General features: G+C 40.9%; 1 non-coding gene across 1 annotated transcript; it reads left to right on the top strand.

Annotated features, from left to right (window-relative positions):
- The first annotated feature begins 10,775 nt into the window (after positions 1 to 10,775).
- On the top strand, positions 10,776 to 10,913 carry LOC119921189. The gene has a single exon (XR_005448494.1). It is a non-coding gene; the product is annotated as a small nucleolar RNA SNORA7 (small nucleolar RNA).
- The last annotated feature ends 3,558 nt before the right edge of the window (positions 10,914 to 14,471 follow it).

The raw sequence follows: 14,471 nt of genomic DNA, 5'->3' as shown, positions 1-14,471 counted from the left end.
CACAGAGAAGTTAAGTGACTTAAAGATAAAGCCAGGACCAGGTTATGGAATTAAAATCAATAGTAATCAGGCTAAATATCAAATAATCACAGGAAAGTTGAAGCTATAAATCAGGAAAATAGAAGACTTACTAAATTATGCTTTTTTTTCCTAAGAGATGACACAGACAACATGGGATAATTAAAATTGGACAGGGCAAATGCAAGAATGGATAGTAGGAAAGAATTTTGCACAGAGGAGGGTGGAGTAAGTGACCTTTGAGATTTTTCCATCGGATTCTTGGACCCAAACAACTCTGATACAGCAACATTTTCCTCAGCTAAGTATAAATTAATCAGAACCATATGCAATGAAATATCTCTGAACTTAGCCCCAGAAATGTGCAGAAAATAACCTGGTCAAATGTGATGAGGCTTGGAATGTGGCAATTAAACCCTGAAGCATTCTTAATGACCAAAGTTAGTCCAATGTCCCCATACTTGGGTGTGATTACTCAGCCAGTAAAACACTATTTTGATGGAGCAGTTATCTTTCAAAGTCATTCCTGATGCCTGGCCCCAGTTTGAAACTATTTGTATGCAGAAAACCCTTTCTCCAAATGACAGTAAATTATTTTGACACTAAATGTGCAGTGACGGTTTTCTTGGGGATTGTGTGGTTTCTCTTCAGCACACCGTGCCAGGTTTCTTAGAGAAAAAAACAAATGAGATGCAAGCTTAAATTTCCAATTTCATCTTTAGTACCTAGAAGGATTACTGAAGAAAGGAAGACTCAAGAGATAAGGTAGATTTTAGGTGTTGGGTGATGAAGGAGATGTTGATTAGGAAGGGTTCGGGGGTGCAATGATTTAGGGGTACTGAGTTAGAGGAGACCTGGAGAGCTAACTCACCAAAGTAATGAGACATTTAGTTGGAAAACTTTCCCCTTTCTGTCTGAAACTTTAGTCAAAACCCACACTGCTCCAGTCCAAATGTTTTACTGTTCAAAATTTCAGTCCCATTTGGAATTGGCTATACCAGAGAGGATAAAGAAGTCAGTAATAATGGTGGTATTTGTTAAACAGTGCTTACTATATGGGAAGCACTGTTCTAAGCACTGGGGAGGATACAAGGTAATCGAGTTGTCCCATGGGGGGCTCACAGTCTTAACCCCTATTTTACAGATGAGGTCTTTGAGGCCCAGGGAAGTGAAGTGACTTGCCCAAAGTCACACAGCTGACAATTGGTCGAGTCGGGGTTTGAACCCATGACCTCTGACTCCAAAGCCCTGGCTCTTTCCACTGAGCCATGCTGCTACCTCAAGTATCACATTAGGTAGAGAAACAATGAACACAGACCAGTGGGGATGGGATGCATATCCACTGAACCTATTGTATCACTGCCCTTCGATCGAAAACGGCTGTCTGTTTTAAAGAGCCTCCTAGCAGCTGCCATTAGGACTAGTTCATTCACAGCTTAAAAGGGTATTTTGGTGGTCCTTTTTATCCCTCTTCAAAAGCAGTGGAATATTCCTAATGGCCAGACCTCTATGGTTCTGGCCTATATAGACTGAATCCACTTAGATGTTTTCAATATTAAATTTCAGAGGTAAGAAATCTGCAAGACCAGAATGGTAAAACAATTTCTCCTGCGTCCACTCTGCCTAACCATCCTTCACCTCACTCCCCTGCCCCCTCCTCAACCCATGTTTTAAATGCCATTATTATTATTATTATTATTATTATTATTATTATTATTGTTATTATTTTATGGCATTTATTGAGCGCTTACTATGTGCAAAGCGCTGGGGATGTTATAAAGTGATCAGGTTGTCCCACGGAGGGCTCACAGTCTTAATCCCTGTTTTACAGATGAGGTAACTGAGGCCCAGAGAAGTTAAGTGACTTGACCAAAGTCATACAGCTGACAAGTGGGGAGCCGGGATTTGAACCCATGACCTCTGACTCCAAAGCCCATTATTCCTTACAATATGGAATTTTTTCAATATTAAAATCTAGGGATGGTGGTGGTTACATTTCAGAACTGTGAATCTTTACACCAGGTCCAGGATTTTAACACTTTATCGCTTTATCGTCTCATTCTTTTTTTCATGCTCTTTGCTTCCCTCTGATCCAAACTCTTTCTTTCTTACTGACTCTCAGTGCTCTTTCCTTCATGTCCCAGTTTCCAGGGGTATGGATGCCTCTGTGTTTCCTCCCATCTCCTCACTGGCCCGAGGGACTCAACATTCAGGTTGACCACCAGTCAGATCCACTCCAAGCAGCATGGCCTAGTGGATAAAACACATGTCTGGGAGTCAGAAGGACCTGGGTTCTAACCCCACATCTGCCACTTGTCTGTTGTGTGACCTTGGTCAAGTCACTTAACTCCCCTGTGCCTCAGTTACCTCTTCTATAAAACAGGAATTAAGATTGCGAGCCCATTTGGGACAGGGACTGTGTCCAATCTCATTTGCTTGTATCTACCCCAGCACTTAGTACAGAGCCTGGCAAATAGTAAACACTTAATAAATACCATCATCATCATAGGCTACCAGGAAAATCTTCAATTCCCTCTGGACCAATCTGACCTTGCCCCCAAAGTTCAACATTCAAAACTCCTTGCCTTATAAATTTCTTCAAAGAAAGGGAAAACCCTGATACTCTTGAGTATACTCCCTTGGACTGTATTATAGTTCACTCCAGACTCCTCAGGAAAAAAAAGAAAAAAACAAAATCCCCAAAACTTGAGTCATAATTTGTACCAAGACCCAGAAAAAGAAAACAGGAAAAGAAAGTGTTTATAATTTTTGGAATCTTAATTGAATTTTTGTTTCCAGTAAAAATTTTACACAGTGAGGCAGCTCCAACAGAAACCAACCAGAGTCAGGTCAAAATCCAACACGGTTTTGCTTTTTGTTTGAAAAAGTGAAGTTGGAGCTTGCAAACAATAAAGGCACCAAAAACAGTAGTCCTCTGTTTTGCTCTGACAGACACTCTCTCATCCTAAACATGTGTGGGCCTATATAAATTAAAAAAGCAATAAAAATAAATAATATTTTACCACCCAAGTTGTGTAGGCATCACAAGTGCAGCTTTTCTTACACCACTTTGCTAGCAAACCTCAAAAAGGGCTTGTTTCTCTGGGATAAGTTAGTTCAGCGTGTTTGCTATTTACTTGGACTTCTGCATGCCAGTGAGGCTTCTTCATCATCTGTATACATGTGAAGAAAAATTCACCCCATGGCAAACTCTCAGGGCCATTAGACACCTTTGGAAAATTAACCCTTTGGAGCCTTTAGGGGACCATTTACTATATTACATCTTCTTTGTACTAATTGGCACTTTGGCAGTCCAAATGGATTAATGCAGCTTCCAAAGTGGCTAAATTCTCTCCCACCTCCCTCAGAGTAACTTAGCCACAGGGAGAAAATTATCCAGATTTTTAGGCTGAGTGCAGCATTGCTGCCCCAAAACTTTCTATTAGGAGGAAGCATGGCCTCAAGCCCTGACTTTGACTCTTGTGCAATTTCAAGAAAATCACTGTGGGCTTCATGCTCCTTATATTTGGGGAGAATGTGCCTTGTCATTAGGCTGCTCTGAGAAAAGATAATGAGGAAGGAATATAAAGGGAAATGTTAGTGCTATTAGAAAGTACATCCATATTGATGAGGATACTCAACCCATCAGTGGTATTTCTTGAGCATTTACTGTAGGCAGAGCACTGTATTAAGCACTTGGGAGAATACAATATAACAAGATAAGTTCCAAGAACAGTAGAGTAACCATCACACAATTCCTTGGATCATTGGATGGACAGACTGTTGATCTAAATTAAAATGGCATTTATTACATAATAAATGCCATTATGTATGTATAAGTAAAGCAATTTGATAGCCTACATGGAGTATGCCAATCTAATAGCACAAGATGATATATCATCTAATGACCCAAGAAAGTAGGAGACCACCTTCCCTTCTTTCTGAGCCCATGATTTCTTTTTCAGGGAGAAGGAGCTTGATTTGCTGAACAATATAAATAAGATTCAGAAGGAATTCCCCAGGGACTGTGAAACATTTAGTGCATTTCCTGTAGCTCTTTGACATGTCTTTTTGGACTTATTATGGGGAGCATGGGCAAAATAGCAAAGCCAATTATCCAGAGATAAATCCATGTCCAGGTTCTTTGCTTTAACCAGCTTAAAGTCAGTCCGCTAGGCTAGCCAAAAACTCAAGTGTTGGAATGTGAGGCAGGGTCTAGCTTTCCTCATTTTCTGAACCACATTTTCTGCCCTCTAAATGATCAGAAAGGTGATTTTCTCCCTTTAGGACTTGACACAATTTTTGAAATAGACTCTTCCAGCAGCTATTAAAAACAGGCTGTCTGTTTTTGAGTCTTCAGTGGGTTGAGTTTTCCTCTTCCACCCTTGTGGAGAGCTTCTGAGGTCATGGAACACCTTTATTTACTTTGATTTGGAGATTTGGAATTTTCTATTGAGTCTAACCCCTTAAAAGCAGAGGCCGATTGGGTGGGCTCTTGTGGTTCTAGGATGATTATATTTAAAAGTCTTTACCAGCTGCCAATATTGACATAGCTTCTTAAACCTTGTGTCTCTATTCCTTGCTCAAAGCTCATTTGCAGTATCACTGTCAATTTTTAAAAAATAACGGATTTTTTCTTGGCACTGAGATTCATGTTACCTTAGTAAGGTTCCATCAGGGCTTCTAAAGAGGGATAATGTGAAACAGTTGAAAAGAAAGTTAAAAAAAGTTGCTTTGATCAGAAAGATGAACTTCTTTCTGAAAAATACATTTAAAAACTCAATTTTAAAAGATTTAGAATGAGTTCTTATGTTATTCCTCAGGAGGCGTATTTGGACAAGTGAAACCTCACACAACATTAAATAACAAGATGAGTTAGTACGGTGCTGTGCGCACAGTAAGGGCTCAAGAAATACCTTTTATTTTGAGTTAAATCATTGGACTTTAAGCAAAACTAACTGAATCACACCTTTATGGGATGGAGCCTGTGAGAAAGATGGATGACAACCAGATATCCAAAACAGCTGTCCTTTTGTGAATTCAAATAGGTTGATTGTAACCAGCAGGGTCAGAAGGTTCAGTTTAGTGACATAAAGAAGCCATAGCCTCCAACGAAATTATGGCATAGCAATGAAAAATTCAGAGACAACACAAAATGACGCTTATTCAGGTGCACAGCAATTAGAAATGGGGTAACTATTTAGAATCAAGCATGGTCTAATGGATAGAGCACAGACCTGGGGGTCAAAACCTAGGTTCTAACCTGGCTCTCCTACTTGTCTGCTTTGTGACCTTGGGCAAGTCACTTCACTTCTCTCTGCCTCAGTTTCCTCAAATGTAAAATGGGGATTAAGACTGTGAGCCCAATGCGGGACAGGGACTGTGTCCAAACCAATTACCTTGTATCTATCCCTGGGTTTAGTACAGTGCATGGTACCTAGTAAGTGGTTAACAAATACCACAGTTATGAATTATTATTATTATTATTGAGTGCCTCCTATTTGTAGAGCACTGTACTAAGTGATCGGGAAAAGACAATAGAGAAAATAGATATGATCCCTGCCTTTAAGAATTTTATAACCCAGCTAGTAATACAAAAAGTTAAGTTATTTACAGAGTGAGGGAAGAAAAAAGAAGATTTGTAACAAAGTACTTAATAGAGGATGTGAGAAGTGAACATTTAAGGACTATGGGGATTAGGGATTATGTCAGTGGTTAGGTAGCACAGAAATGAAAATAGCTCAAGGACCTGTGGGTAAAAATATGCAACAGGGCAGCAAGGAGCAACCTTTATATGTCCACAGTGTGGAAGGGATTTTTAACCATTCACTGTCTTTTCATCCATGCACACATTTACCAATAAAAATCTCATCATCACAGTTGCATCATCTGTGAACCTGAAGGACAACTGGAATAATATATAACATATACAGTGTGTACAATTATATGCTTCATTAGATTGTACACAGATATATACACAAGGAGCACTGAGACTTTAGAGATGACAGATGTAAATTGATGAATACATAATAGATAATCGTGAGAGACTAGATACAAACACAAATGTGCATGTGCACATATTGAGGTTGCTGATAGGATGGCATGACTATGAGGTTAGAGGGATGAACTGAAAACTCTTTCCTGGAGAAGATGGCCATTATGAGGGCTTTGAAAGAGTGAAGGGATGTGGTGTGTTGAAACTGATAGGGAATGCATTTGAAACATGGGGAGGGGCTGGAGGAATTGGTTCAAAACAGGTGCAAGGAATAGCAGAAAGGTTTGCTTGAGAGACATTGAAGCCTGCATACTTCACCTAGGCAAGAGCAGCAAGGGCTTGGGTTAAGGAAAACTGACCAGTTTGGGTGAGACACACTTCTGGACTATCTGTCCATTTCTTCTAAAATTGACTAGGCTCTGAATAAACATTCAGAATGGTCCTTGCTAAGCCAGGATGATAGACTCATTATTTCCATTTTTTTTTGAACACTTTCTCTCCCTCACCCTAAACTCTCATTTCCAACTCATGAGAACGAAAAGTTTTATTCCTAAAAACTATAAATTGTATGGCTGTTGTATCATACGTAAAGTTTTGCTGAAGTTATTCATTGGGCTGAATTCTCTTTTTAGAGTTTGAAACAATCTTCCTAAAAAGATCCTTACAAATACAGCCCTTTCACTATTTACTGAAGGTTGTGTTCAAATTGAATGCATTTCTCCATAAGTGAAGCTCTTTCTGGAACTTACAGATGGTGTTTGAAAGAGCAGAGATACCTGTAGTAATGAAACTCACCTGTAAAACTTGCTCCACAAAGACAGGCAGAAACCGTGTATTTTAATTTCTTCGATTTGGTTCATTTACTAGACTTTTGGACAAGACACTTAAGCATCTTGCTACTTCTCCTTCCATCTTGCTGCTATAGAGGGAAATGTTTGAGGTAAAGGGGAAGGGGAAACATTAGAACCGGCAAACCTGAGGCTTTTCAGCTTCCCCTTAACCAGCGAGACACCCTGTCTCACATCCCCTAAAGCTCAGTGGCCAAGAATGTACGCAGATTGAAAACACAGGGGAAGAATTATAAATTGCAAGTCCAACATTTTCAACCTCTTTTTTAAGCCTCTGAGCCATGGTGGAGATTTTAGCTCTGCTCTCTCACTTCTTTATTACTTCATTCGAGTTGAGCATCACCCTGACTACAGCATGATGAGAAAAACAGACTTAATTTGTCTGACCTCGATTGTCCCAATAGATGCCTGCACATAAATCCTGTCTATCAAAGTCAATAAAATTCCTTTAAACTAAGTGCAGAAAACATCTCCAATTGCAACTGACGGGGAAGGATACATTCTGAATCAGTGATAATTCTGAACTGAACATTTGGTTCACTGAGCTCTAATTGGGAAGAATGGGGAGGTTGAATCATGGATGCTTTACCTATTCCCCAAGGGTTTCTGGGTTATCACTGATGGAAGGGGTGGTCACATGGGACAATTCAGCCTTGGCACCAATGTAGGGAATCTCAAGTCCCCTTCTCCATCACTGGCTGTTCTCACTTCGGACTGGGGAAATGCACTAAACTGATTTGCTGTGCTGCTATTCTGAGTTTCCCTGTAAAAGCAGTAGCAGTTGTGCCCTGGTTTGAGCTATTAAGGGAAGTAATATTTTGCAAGTGTACTGGCTCTGGGAAAGAGAAAAGGAATAGTGGGTGGTGAAAAGTCTGGCCGACTGCAAAGAGTAGTTGGGAGGGAAGAAGTGTATGTTGTTTTTTTCCACCCCCATAGCCTTCAGAAGAGTTGAATAAAGGAAAGCTAGGGTCATCCAAGAGTGAAGGGGAGATTGTGACCTCATTTCGTAAAGGCCCCTACCCTCTCTCTCTTCCTCCCCTTCTTCCCCTGTCTCCTTTTTCCTCTCCCTCTTTCTCCCTCTTCCTCCCATCCTGCAACCTCATATCTACCATTTTTTTCTAAAGATTCAGGGAAAATTACAGTTCAAAAACTCCTAACTTTTACTTTACTCTTCTCCCCATACCTTCTTTGCACTTTTTTTAATGGCATTTATTAAGTGCTTACTATGTGCAAAGCACTGTTCTAAGTGCTGGGGAGGTTATAAAGTGATTAGATCCTTCCTTCCCAGCAGTATCCTCAGAGGAGCTCTCCTCCCTCCTCTCAAGTGCTACTCCGGCCACCTGTGCTTCGGACCCCATTCCCTCTCATCTCATTAAATCTCTCGCTCCATCCCTTCTCCCCTCCTTAACTTCCATCTTCAACCGCTCACTCACCACTGGTTCCTTCCCCTCTGCCTTCAAACATGCCCATGTCTCTCCCAACCTAAAAAAACCCTCTCTTGACCCCACCTCACCTTCTAGTTATCACCCCATATCCCTCCTACCATTCCTTTCCAAACTCCTTGAACGAGTTGTCTACACGCGCTGCCTAGAATTCCTTCAACAACAACTCTCTCCTCGACCCCCTCCAGTCTGGCTTCTGTCCCCTACATTCCACGGAAACTGCCCTCTCAAAGGTCACCAATGACCTCCTGCTTGCCAAATCCAACGGCTCATACTCTTTCCTAATCCTCCTCGACCTCTCAGCTGCCTTCGACACTGTGGACCACCCCCTTCTCCTCAACACACTATCTGACCTTGGCTTCACAGACTCCATCCTCTCCTGGTTCTCCTCTTATCTCTCCGGTCGTTCTTTCTCAGTCTCTTTTGCAGGCTCATCCTCCCGCTCCTATCCTCTTATTGTGGGGGTTCCCCAAGGTTCAGTACTTGGTCCCCTTCTGTTCTCAATCTACACGCACTCCCTTGGTGACCTCATTCGCTTCCACGGCTTCAACTATCATCTCTACGCTGATGACACCCAGATCTACATCTCTGCCCCTACTCTTTCCCCCTCTCTCCAGGCTTGCATCTCCTCCTGCCTACAGGACATCTCCATCTGGATGTCTGCCCGCCACCGAAAGCTCAACATGTCCAAGACTGAACTCCTTGTCTTCCCTCCCAAACCTTGTCCTCTCCCTGACTTTCCCATCTCTGTTGATGGCACTACCATCCTTCCTGTCTCACAAGCCCGCAACCTTGGTGTCATCCTCGACTCCGCTCTCTCATTCACCCCTCATATCCAAGCCGTCACCAAAGCCTACCGGTCTCAGCTCCGCAACATTGCCAAGATCCGCCCTTTCCTCTCCATCCAAACCGCTACCCGCTCGTTCAAGCTCTCATCCTATCCCATCTGGACTACTGTATCAGCCTTCTCTCTGATCTCTTTATTTATTTATTTATTTTACTTGTACATATCTATTCTATTTATTTTATTTTGTTAGTATGTTTGGTTTTGTTCTCTGGCTCCCCCCTTTTAGACTGTGAGCCCACTGTTGGGTAGGGACTGTCTCTATATGTTGCCAATTTGTACTTCCCAAGCGCTTAGTACAGTGCTCTGCACATAGTAAGCGCTCAATAAATACGATTGATGATGATGATGATGATTAGATTGTCCCACAGGGGGCTCACAGTCTTAATCCCCATTTTAAGATGAGGTAACTGAGGCCCAGAGAAGTTAAGTGACTTGCCCAAAGTCACACAGCTGACATTTGGTGGAGCTGGGATTTGAACCCATGACCTCTGACTCCAAAGCCCATGCTCTTTCCACTGAGCCACACTGCTTCTCCCACATTTACCACCTTTACACTCACTCTACCAATTCCTTCTCCACCCCACACCTAACCTATATATTTTTGCAGAGATCTATCTTTCACTTCCTGCAGAAAACATTTTTTTCAGGCTAATTTTTATATTTTATGGCACCGAAAATTGCTGTCTGAACTACTGCAACTCTGACTTCCTCCAGTTCAAATTCAAGAAACTCTTCATATTTCTACACAATACCCAGTAGACAGTGGATGTAAAATTACATATCAAGGTCCTAAAAACAAGGGAAAAAAAAGAAAAAGAAAAAAAGAAAACAGGACAGGTTTCTTTCTACAAAAGTGCATGGATGGGAAGGGAATAGAGAATGGGGAAGGAATAATGATTAGAGAATACAGTCTGGAGACAAGATTGCAAGTTCCTCTTGAGACATAAAGGAGCTGAGATTGATTCTACCAACTGTGCTGTATTGTTTTCCCAAGCGTTTATTCCATTTTCTACAGGCAATAGGCACTCAGTAAATAGCAGTGATTGAAGAGGTTGGAGAAAGCAAATGAGTGGAAGTGGCAAATACAGTGGAAATTCAGAGAGTAGAAGGTGGGAAAGAGGAAAGAGCAAATATTTGGAGTTTTCCAATTTAAATTTGTCCTGAGTTTCTCCTTAGAGAGGAGGGGTACTTATGACTGCCCAAAGTGAAATAAAAGAATTGATGACTTTGACAAAAAGAAGAGCCTCATTTTTATTGTAATACCAACCAGATTGAAATATCCCATATTCAATCTTTTCACAGTCAATATTTCTCCCTGAAATCCCCATCTTGTTTCCTATAAAATGATGACCAAGCTCACATCTTTTTTTCTTCTTGATTTAATATTGTCAATGTCAGCAGTTTGCATTTTCAAGCCAGCAATTTTGTTGTCCTGCTATTTATAGTTCATAATATAATCTGCCATATTCTCCCCCCCCCCCCCACATCCTCTTCTCAAAGCCTAGTGGAAAGAATACAGACCTGGGAGTCATAGGACCTGGGTTCTAATTCTGGGTGTGCCAATTGCTCAGACAAATCACTTAACTTCTCTGTACCTCAGTTTCCCCAACTGTAAAATGAGGATTCCCCTCTTAGTGTCACACCTGGAGAGTTTCCAGTACTCTACCAGTCTCGGCTACAGGAGGGAGAGTCAAGCAGAGGGCTAACCACTCCATTCATAGCTTGGGCAGTGGCTAACAAGTGGAAGACAATCTGCTACAAGTCAAAACTCACTGATGCTGGGCTGTGACCGCATGGGAAAGAGTGGAAGGTGGAGACTTGAGTTTAGTGCACGGAAGGTGGCAATCCAAGGGACTCAATCTAAGAGATAGAGGTGGTGACAGTATCTTTCCTATTAGAGATGAGGAAAGTAGGGCACAGGAAGATTGAGATTTTTCCTGAGGTCACACAGCAGGTGAGTGGCAGAGATGGTTTGAGAACCTGGGTCTTCTGACTTCCAGCGCAAACTCTGCTTGTCACCCTTGACTATTCTCCTCTTCCCATTAATTTCACCTTCATCTTCTGGTACCCTTTTATTTCAACTAGCAGGCAGGAGTGGGACTGGATGAAGATTATATACACTAGGTCATACACATATATTACTGGCATACTGGGAAGGAAATTTTCCAATATCTTCACAGGTTTATTAGAGTCTTGACGTATGCTTTATTTTTGTATGCTGTGACCTGAGTGAGAGAGTCTAAAGGGATAAACCAAATAATAAGGGATAGGTGCCAACATATGCAGAAATAAAAACACTCCCAACCCTGAATTTCCTTATTATTTTTTAAACAATACTGAAAAAATATAATTTTTGGCTAGATCTCCCTCTAAAATGCCAAATCGAGATTACCCAGTGATACAGGTTATAAATCACTTCAAATTAATAGGTGCTGTAAAATGGTCCCACCGTTGTGGACTTAGAGCATGCAATTAAGGAGAACCATACAGCTTAAGTTTTGAATCAATCATTTTCTATACTACAGCTGTTCATGTTCTTGGAGAGAAAACTTTCTTAACTGAAAGATGGTATTTGTGTAATATACATTCTTGCACAGGATTTTCCCAAAGTATACTGTATTATTATTCTCTGGTAGCTACAAAGGATATAAAGATAAATCAACGTGGAGTGTTGGTGTCTGATGTCTACCCGATTAGACTGTGAGCAATTAGAGGGTAGGGAGTATGTTTCTTGTTTCTGCTGCATCCTTCCAAGTGGCTAGTAAAGTGTTTCAAAAACCCTGCTGTTGGTTCAGTGGAAAGAATCTGGCTCTGGGTTATCAGAAGACCTAAATTCTAGTCTTGGTCAGTCAGCTGGGGCTGGGACCATCAGTAGTGAAGCTTTTTTTTTAATGGTTCTTGATTCGTTCTTACTTTGTGCCAAGCACTGACATAGATATAAAGTAATCAGATTGGATGCAGTCCATGTCCTACATTGGGCTCACAGTCTTAATAACCATTTTACAGATGAGTTAACTGAGGCCCAGAGAAGTTAAGTGACTTTCCCAATGTCACACAGGAGACAAGTCGCAGAGTCAGGATTCAAACCCAAGACCCTTTTACTCCCAAGACTATGCTTTATCCACTATGCCATGTTGTTTCTCACACTTGGTAGGGCTCAGTGAATATCATTCAGGAAACATTTGCCTATGAACAAGGTGGGAAGTGACTCAGGGACAATCAAGAGGATTCGTGTGCAAAATCCTCTCAATAGAGCAGAAATAAGGTAGAAACAAAGGATGGAATCATAATGGACCACAATCACATCAACTTTTTCCCTGAAAAATGATATTTTACTCTCTGGTGGAATCATTCTCCCTCTTATAATTTGTGTTCTGGTTTGGAGAAATATTTGACTGTTCCATCCTCAAAAATTATATGTAAACTTGCATCTCCAAGTGCAATACCAATCAAGGCTGGTGGGTGGTTTTTCAAGGCTCCTCTCCAAAACCCCCTATAGGTCTCTGGTGGAAATTTCCACCTAGCTACCAATTCGCAGATCACTGTTCTCATTTTTTACTATAAGTTTATTGTCTTTCTTCAATGAGGCTACAGACATGTAAAACCATAATTACATAAAAGGTCCTCAGCCTTCTATTCATTCATGAGGTACACAGGAAAAGAGAAAAAAGAGAAAGTAATTATGGAAATTAACTAATCTATTATATTCTGAGGGCTCAGTTTCTGAAGGAACCTTCCTAGAGATCTGTTAAAAGCAACTCTGAGGCACAGCTGGCCCATTGCGCATGTCACTACACAATGTTTTTATAAATTTGGGGTTGGAATTGATCTCTGACCTTTAAACTGTATCCTATGTAACACCCTGCAGTTCACTCTCCATCAGACTATTCCAACTGGCCTTGGATTTTATGGTTTTCAGTGTTTTCAGGAAATCCAGATGGGCTTCATTACAGTTTGGCTTATTTGAACATGACGAAAACATGACCTTGTTTCTCTCCAAAAATACATTCATTTTTTCATGATTTGCATACACTAATGTGTGTTTTTAGGTTGAATGTTATGTTTAACTTAAAATAGGGACTCTCAATTTTAATTACCTCTTCCTTTCCATTTCTAACAGTCTTTACAATTGGGTATTCATCAGTGAACAGAACTGTAAAGTGTTTGTTTCTTTGGGTCCACCTTTGGCTAGATGCTGCCTTACTGAATCTAAATAAAAAGAAAATTTAAAGTGAAAGACAGGGGAGCTGAGATTGACCAGGCTGAGCACAGGGGAAGGTCTGATGAAGCAAGAGAAGTTGCCGGAGAAATCTTCATGTTTCCCAAGTTACAAACTTTTGTTCTGAGCTAGAAAAGGCAGGTATTTCAGCAAGAGCAGAAATGGAATCTCTTCCAGAGAAATAGATTGATAATACTTTTGTCATTATTAAAAAATGTATCTGACATATTGCAGCAGGAAACATACAGTCCCAATTAACACTGCCCTTGGAGAGGTTGGATGGTTTGAGTTCTGTAATGGGATATACAATGTAAATATGGGTCAACAGGGCAATAATGCAAAAGTCAGATTGTTCTGCCACAGCTGTCTTAGAAACACAGTCTGTCTCAAGCAGGATCAAATATTGAGGTGGTAGGGAAGAGCTCACCCTCCCACATGCTATGTTTATATGTGGTTAAGAGGTTCACTGACAGTGCTGTGAAGTGGCAAGTCTGATACACTCAGAGGAGTGCCTTTTCCTGAGCATTAATCCCTTCCCATATGCTATCATCTAACTTTTTCTAATCACGTAAAGTACCTCGAGAAGTCCATCCACCAACATCGAAAAGACTGTTAAGGTACCCCATCTTTTTTGTATAGGGTCTGAGAAGAGAATGGATGACAGAGGAGACCCAGACAATCACTTTGAGGTGAGATGGGAAACTGTGAATGAGAAGGTGGGGGCTCAGAAGAAATATTTTGAAGTCACAATGAAGCCAGTCTCCAGACACATGATGCAGACCTTACCAACTGGGAAGATGGCAGAAGACAGATTATCAAGGGATATAACCAGTAAAAACAGGTGATCTTTAGAACAGGCACACCAATAGAGACACAGAAAGAGACAAAAAATGCAACGAGCACTGTGGGTAACAGGTGCAACAGCAGGGCAAAAGGCAATCTTGAGCAGCATATAGTAGGGATATACTTCTGGTCACAGTTTGTTTTATTAGTCCCACTTGCACATACTGATAAAAATCCTGATAAAAATTTCAGTAATGTTATTATCTAATCCAATGGACAGTGCATACACTGTCTCATTACAAATCTTCTCAAAATCTCA

Source organism: Tachyglossus aculeatus (assembly GCF_015852505.1).
Source record: "Tachyglossus aculeatus isolate mTacAcu1 chromosome 12 unlocalized genomic scaffold, mTacAcu1.pri SUPER_6_unloc_1, whole genome shotgun sequence".
Taxonomy (NCBI): Eukaryota; Metazoa; Chordata; class Mammalia; order Monotremata; family Tachyglossidae; genus Tachyglossus; species Tachyglossus aculeatus.
Note: the sequence above shows the minus strand (reverse complement) of the source record. Positions and strands in the feature narration are given on the sequence as shown.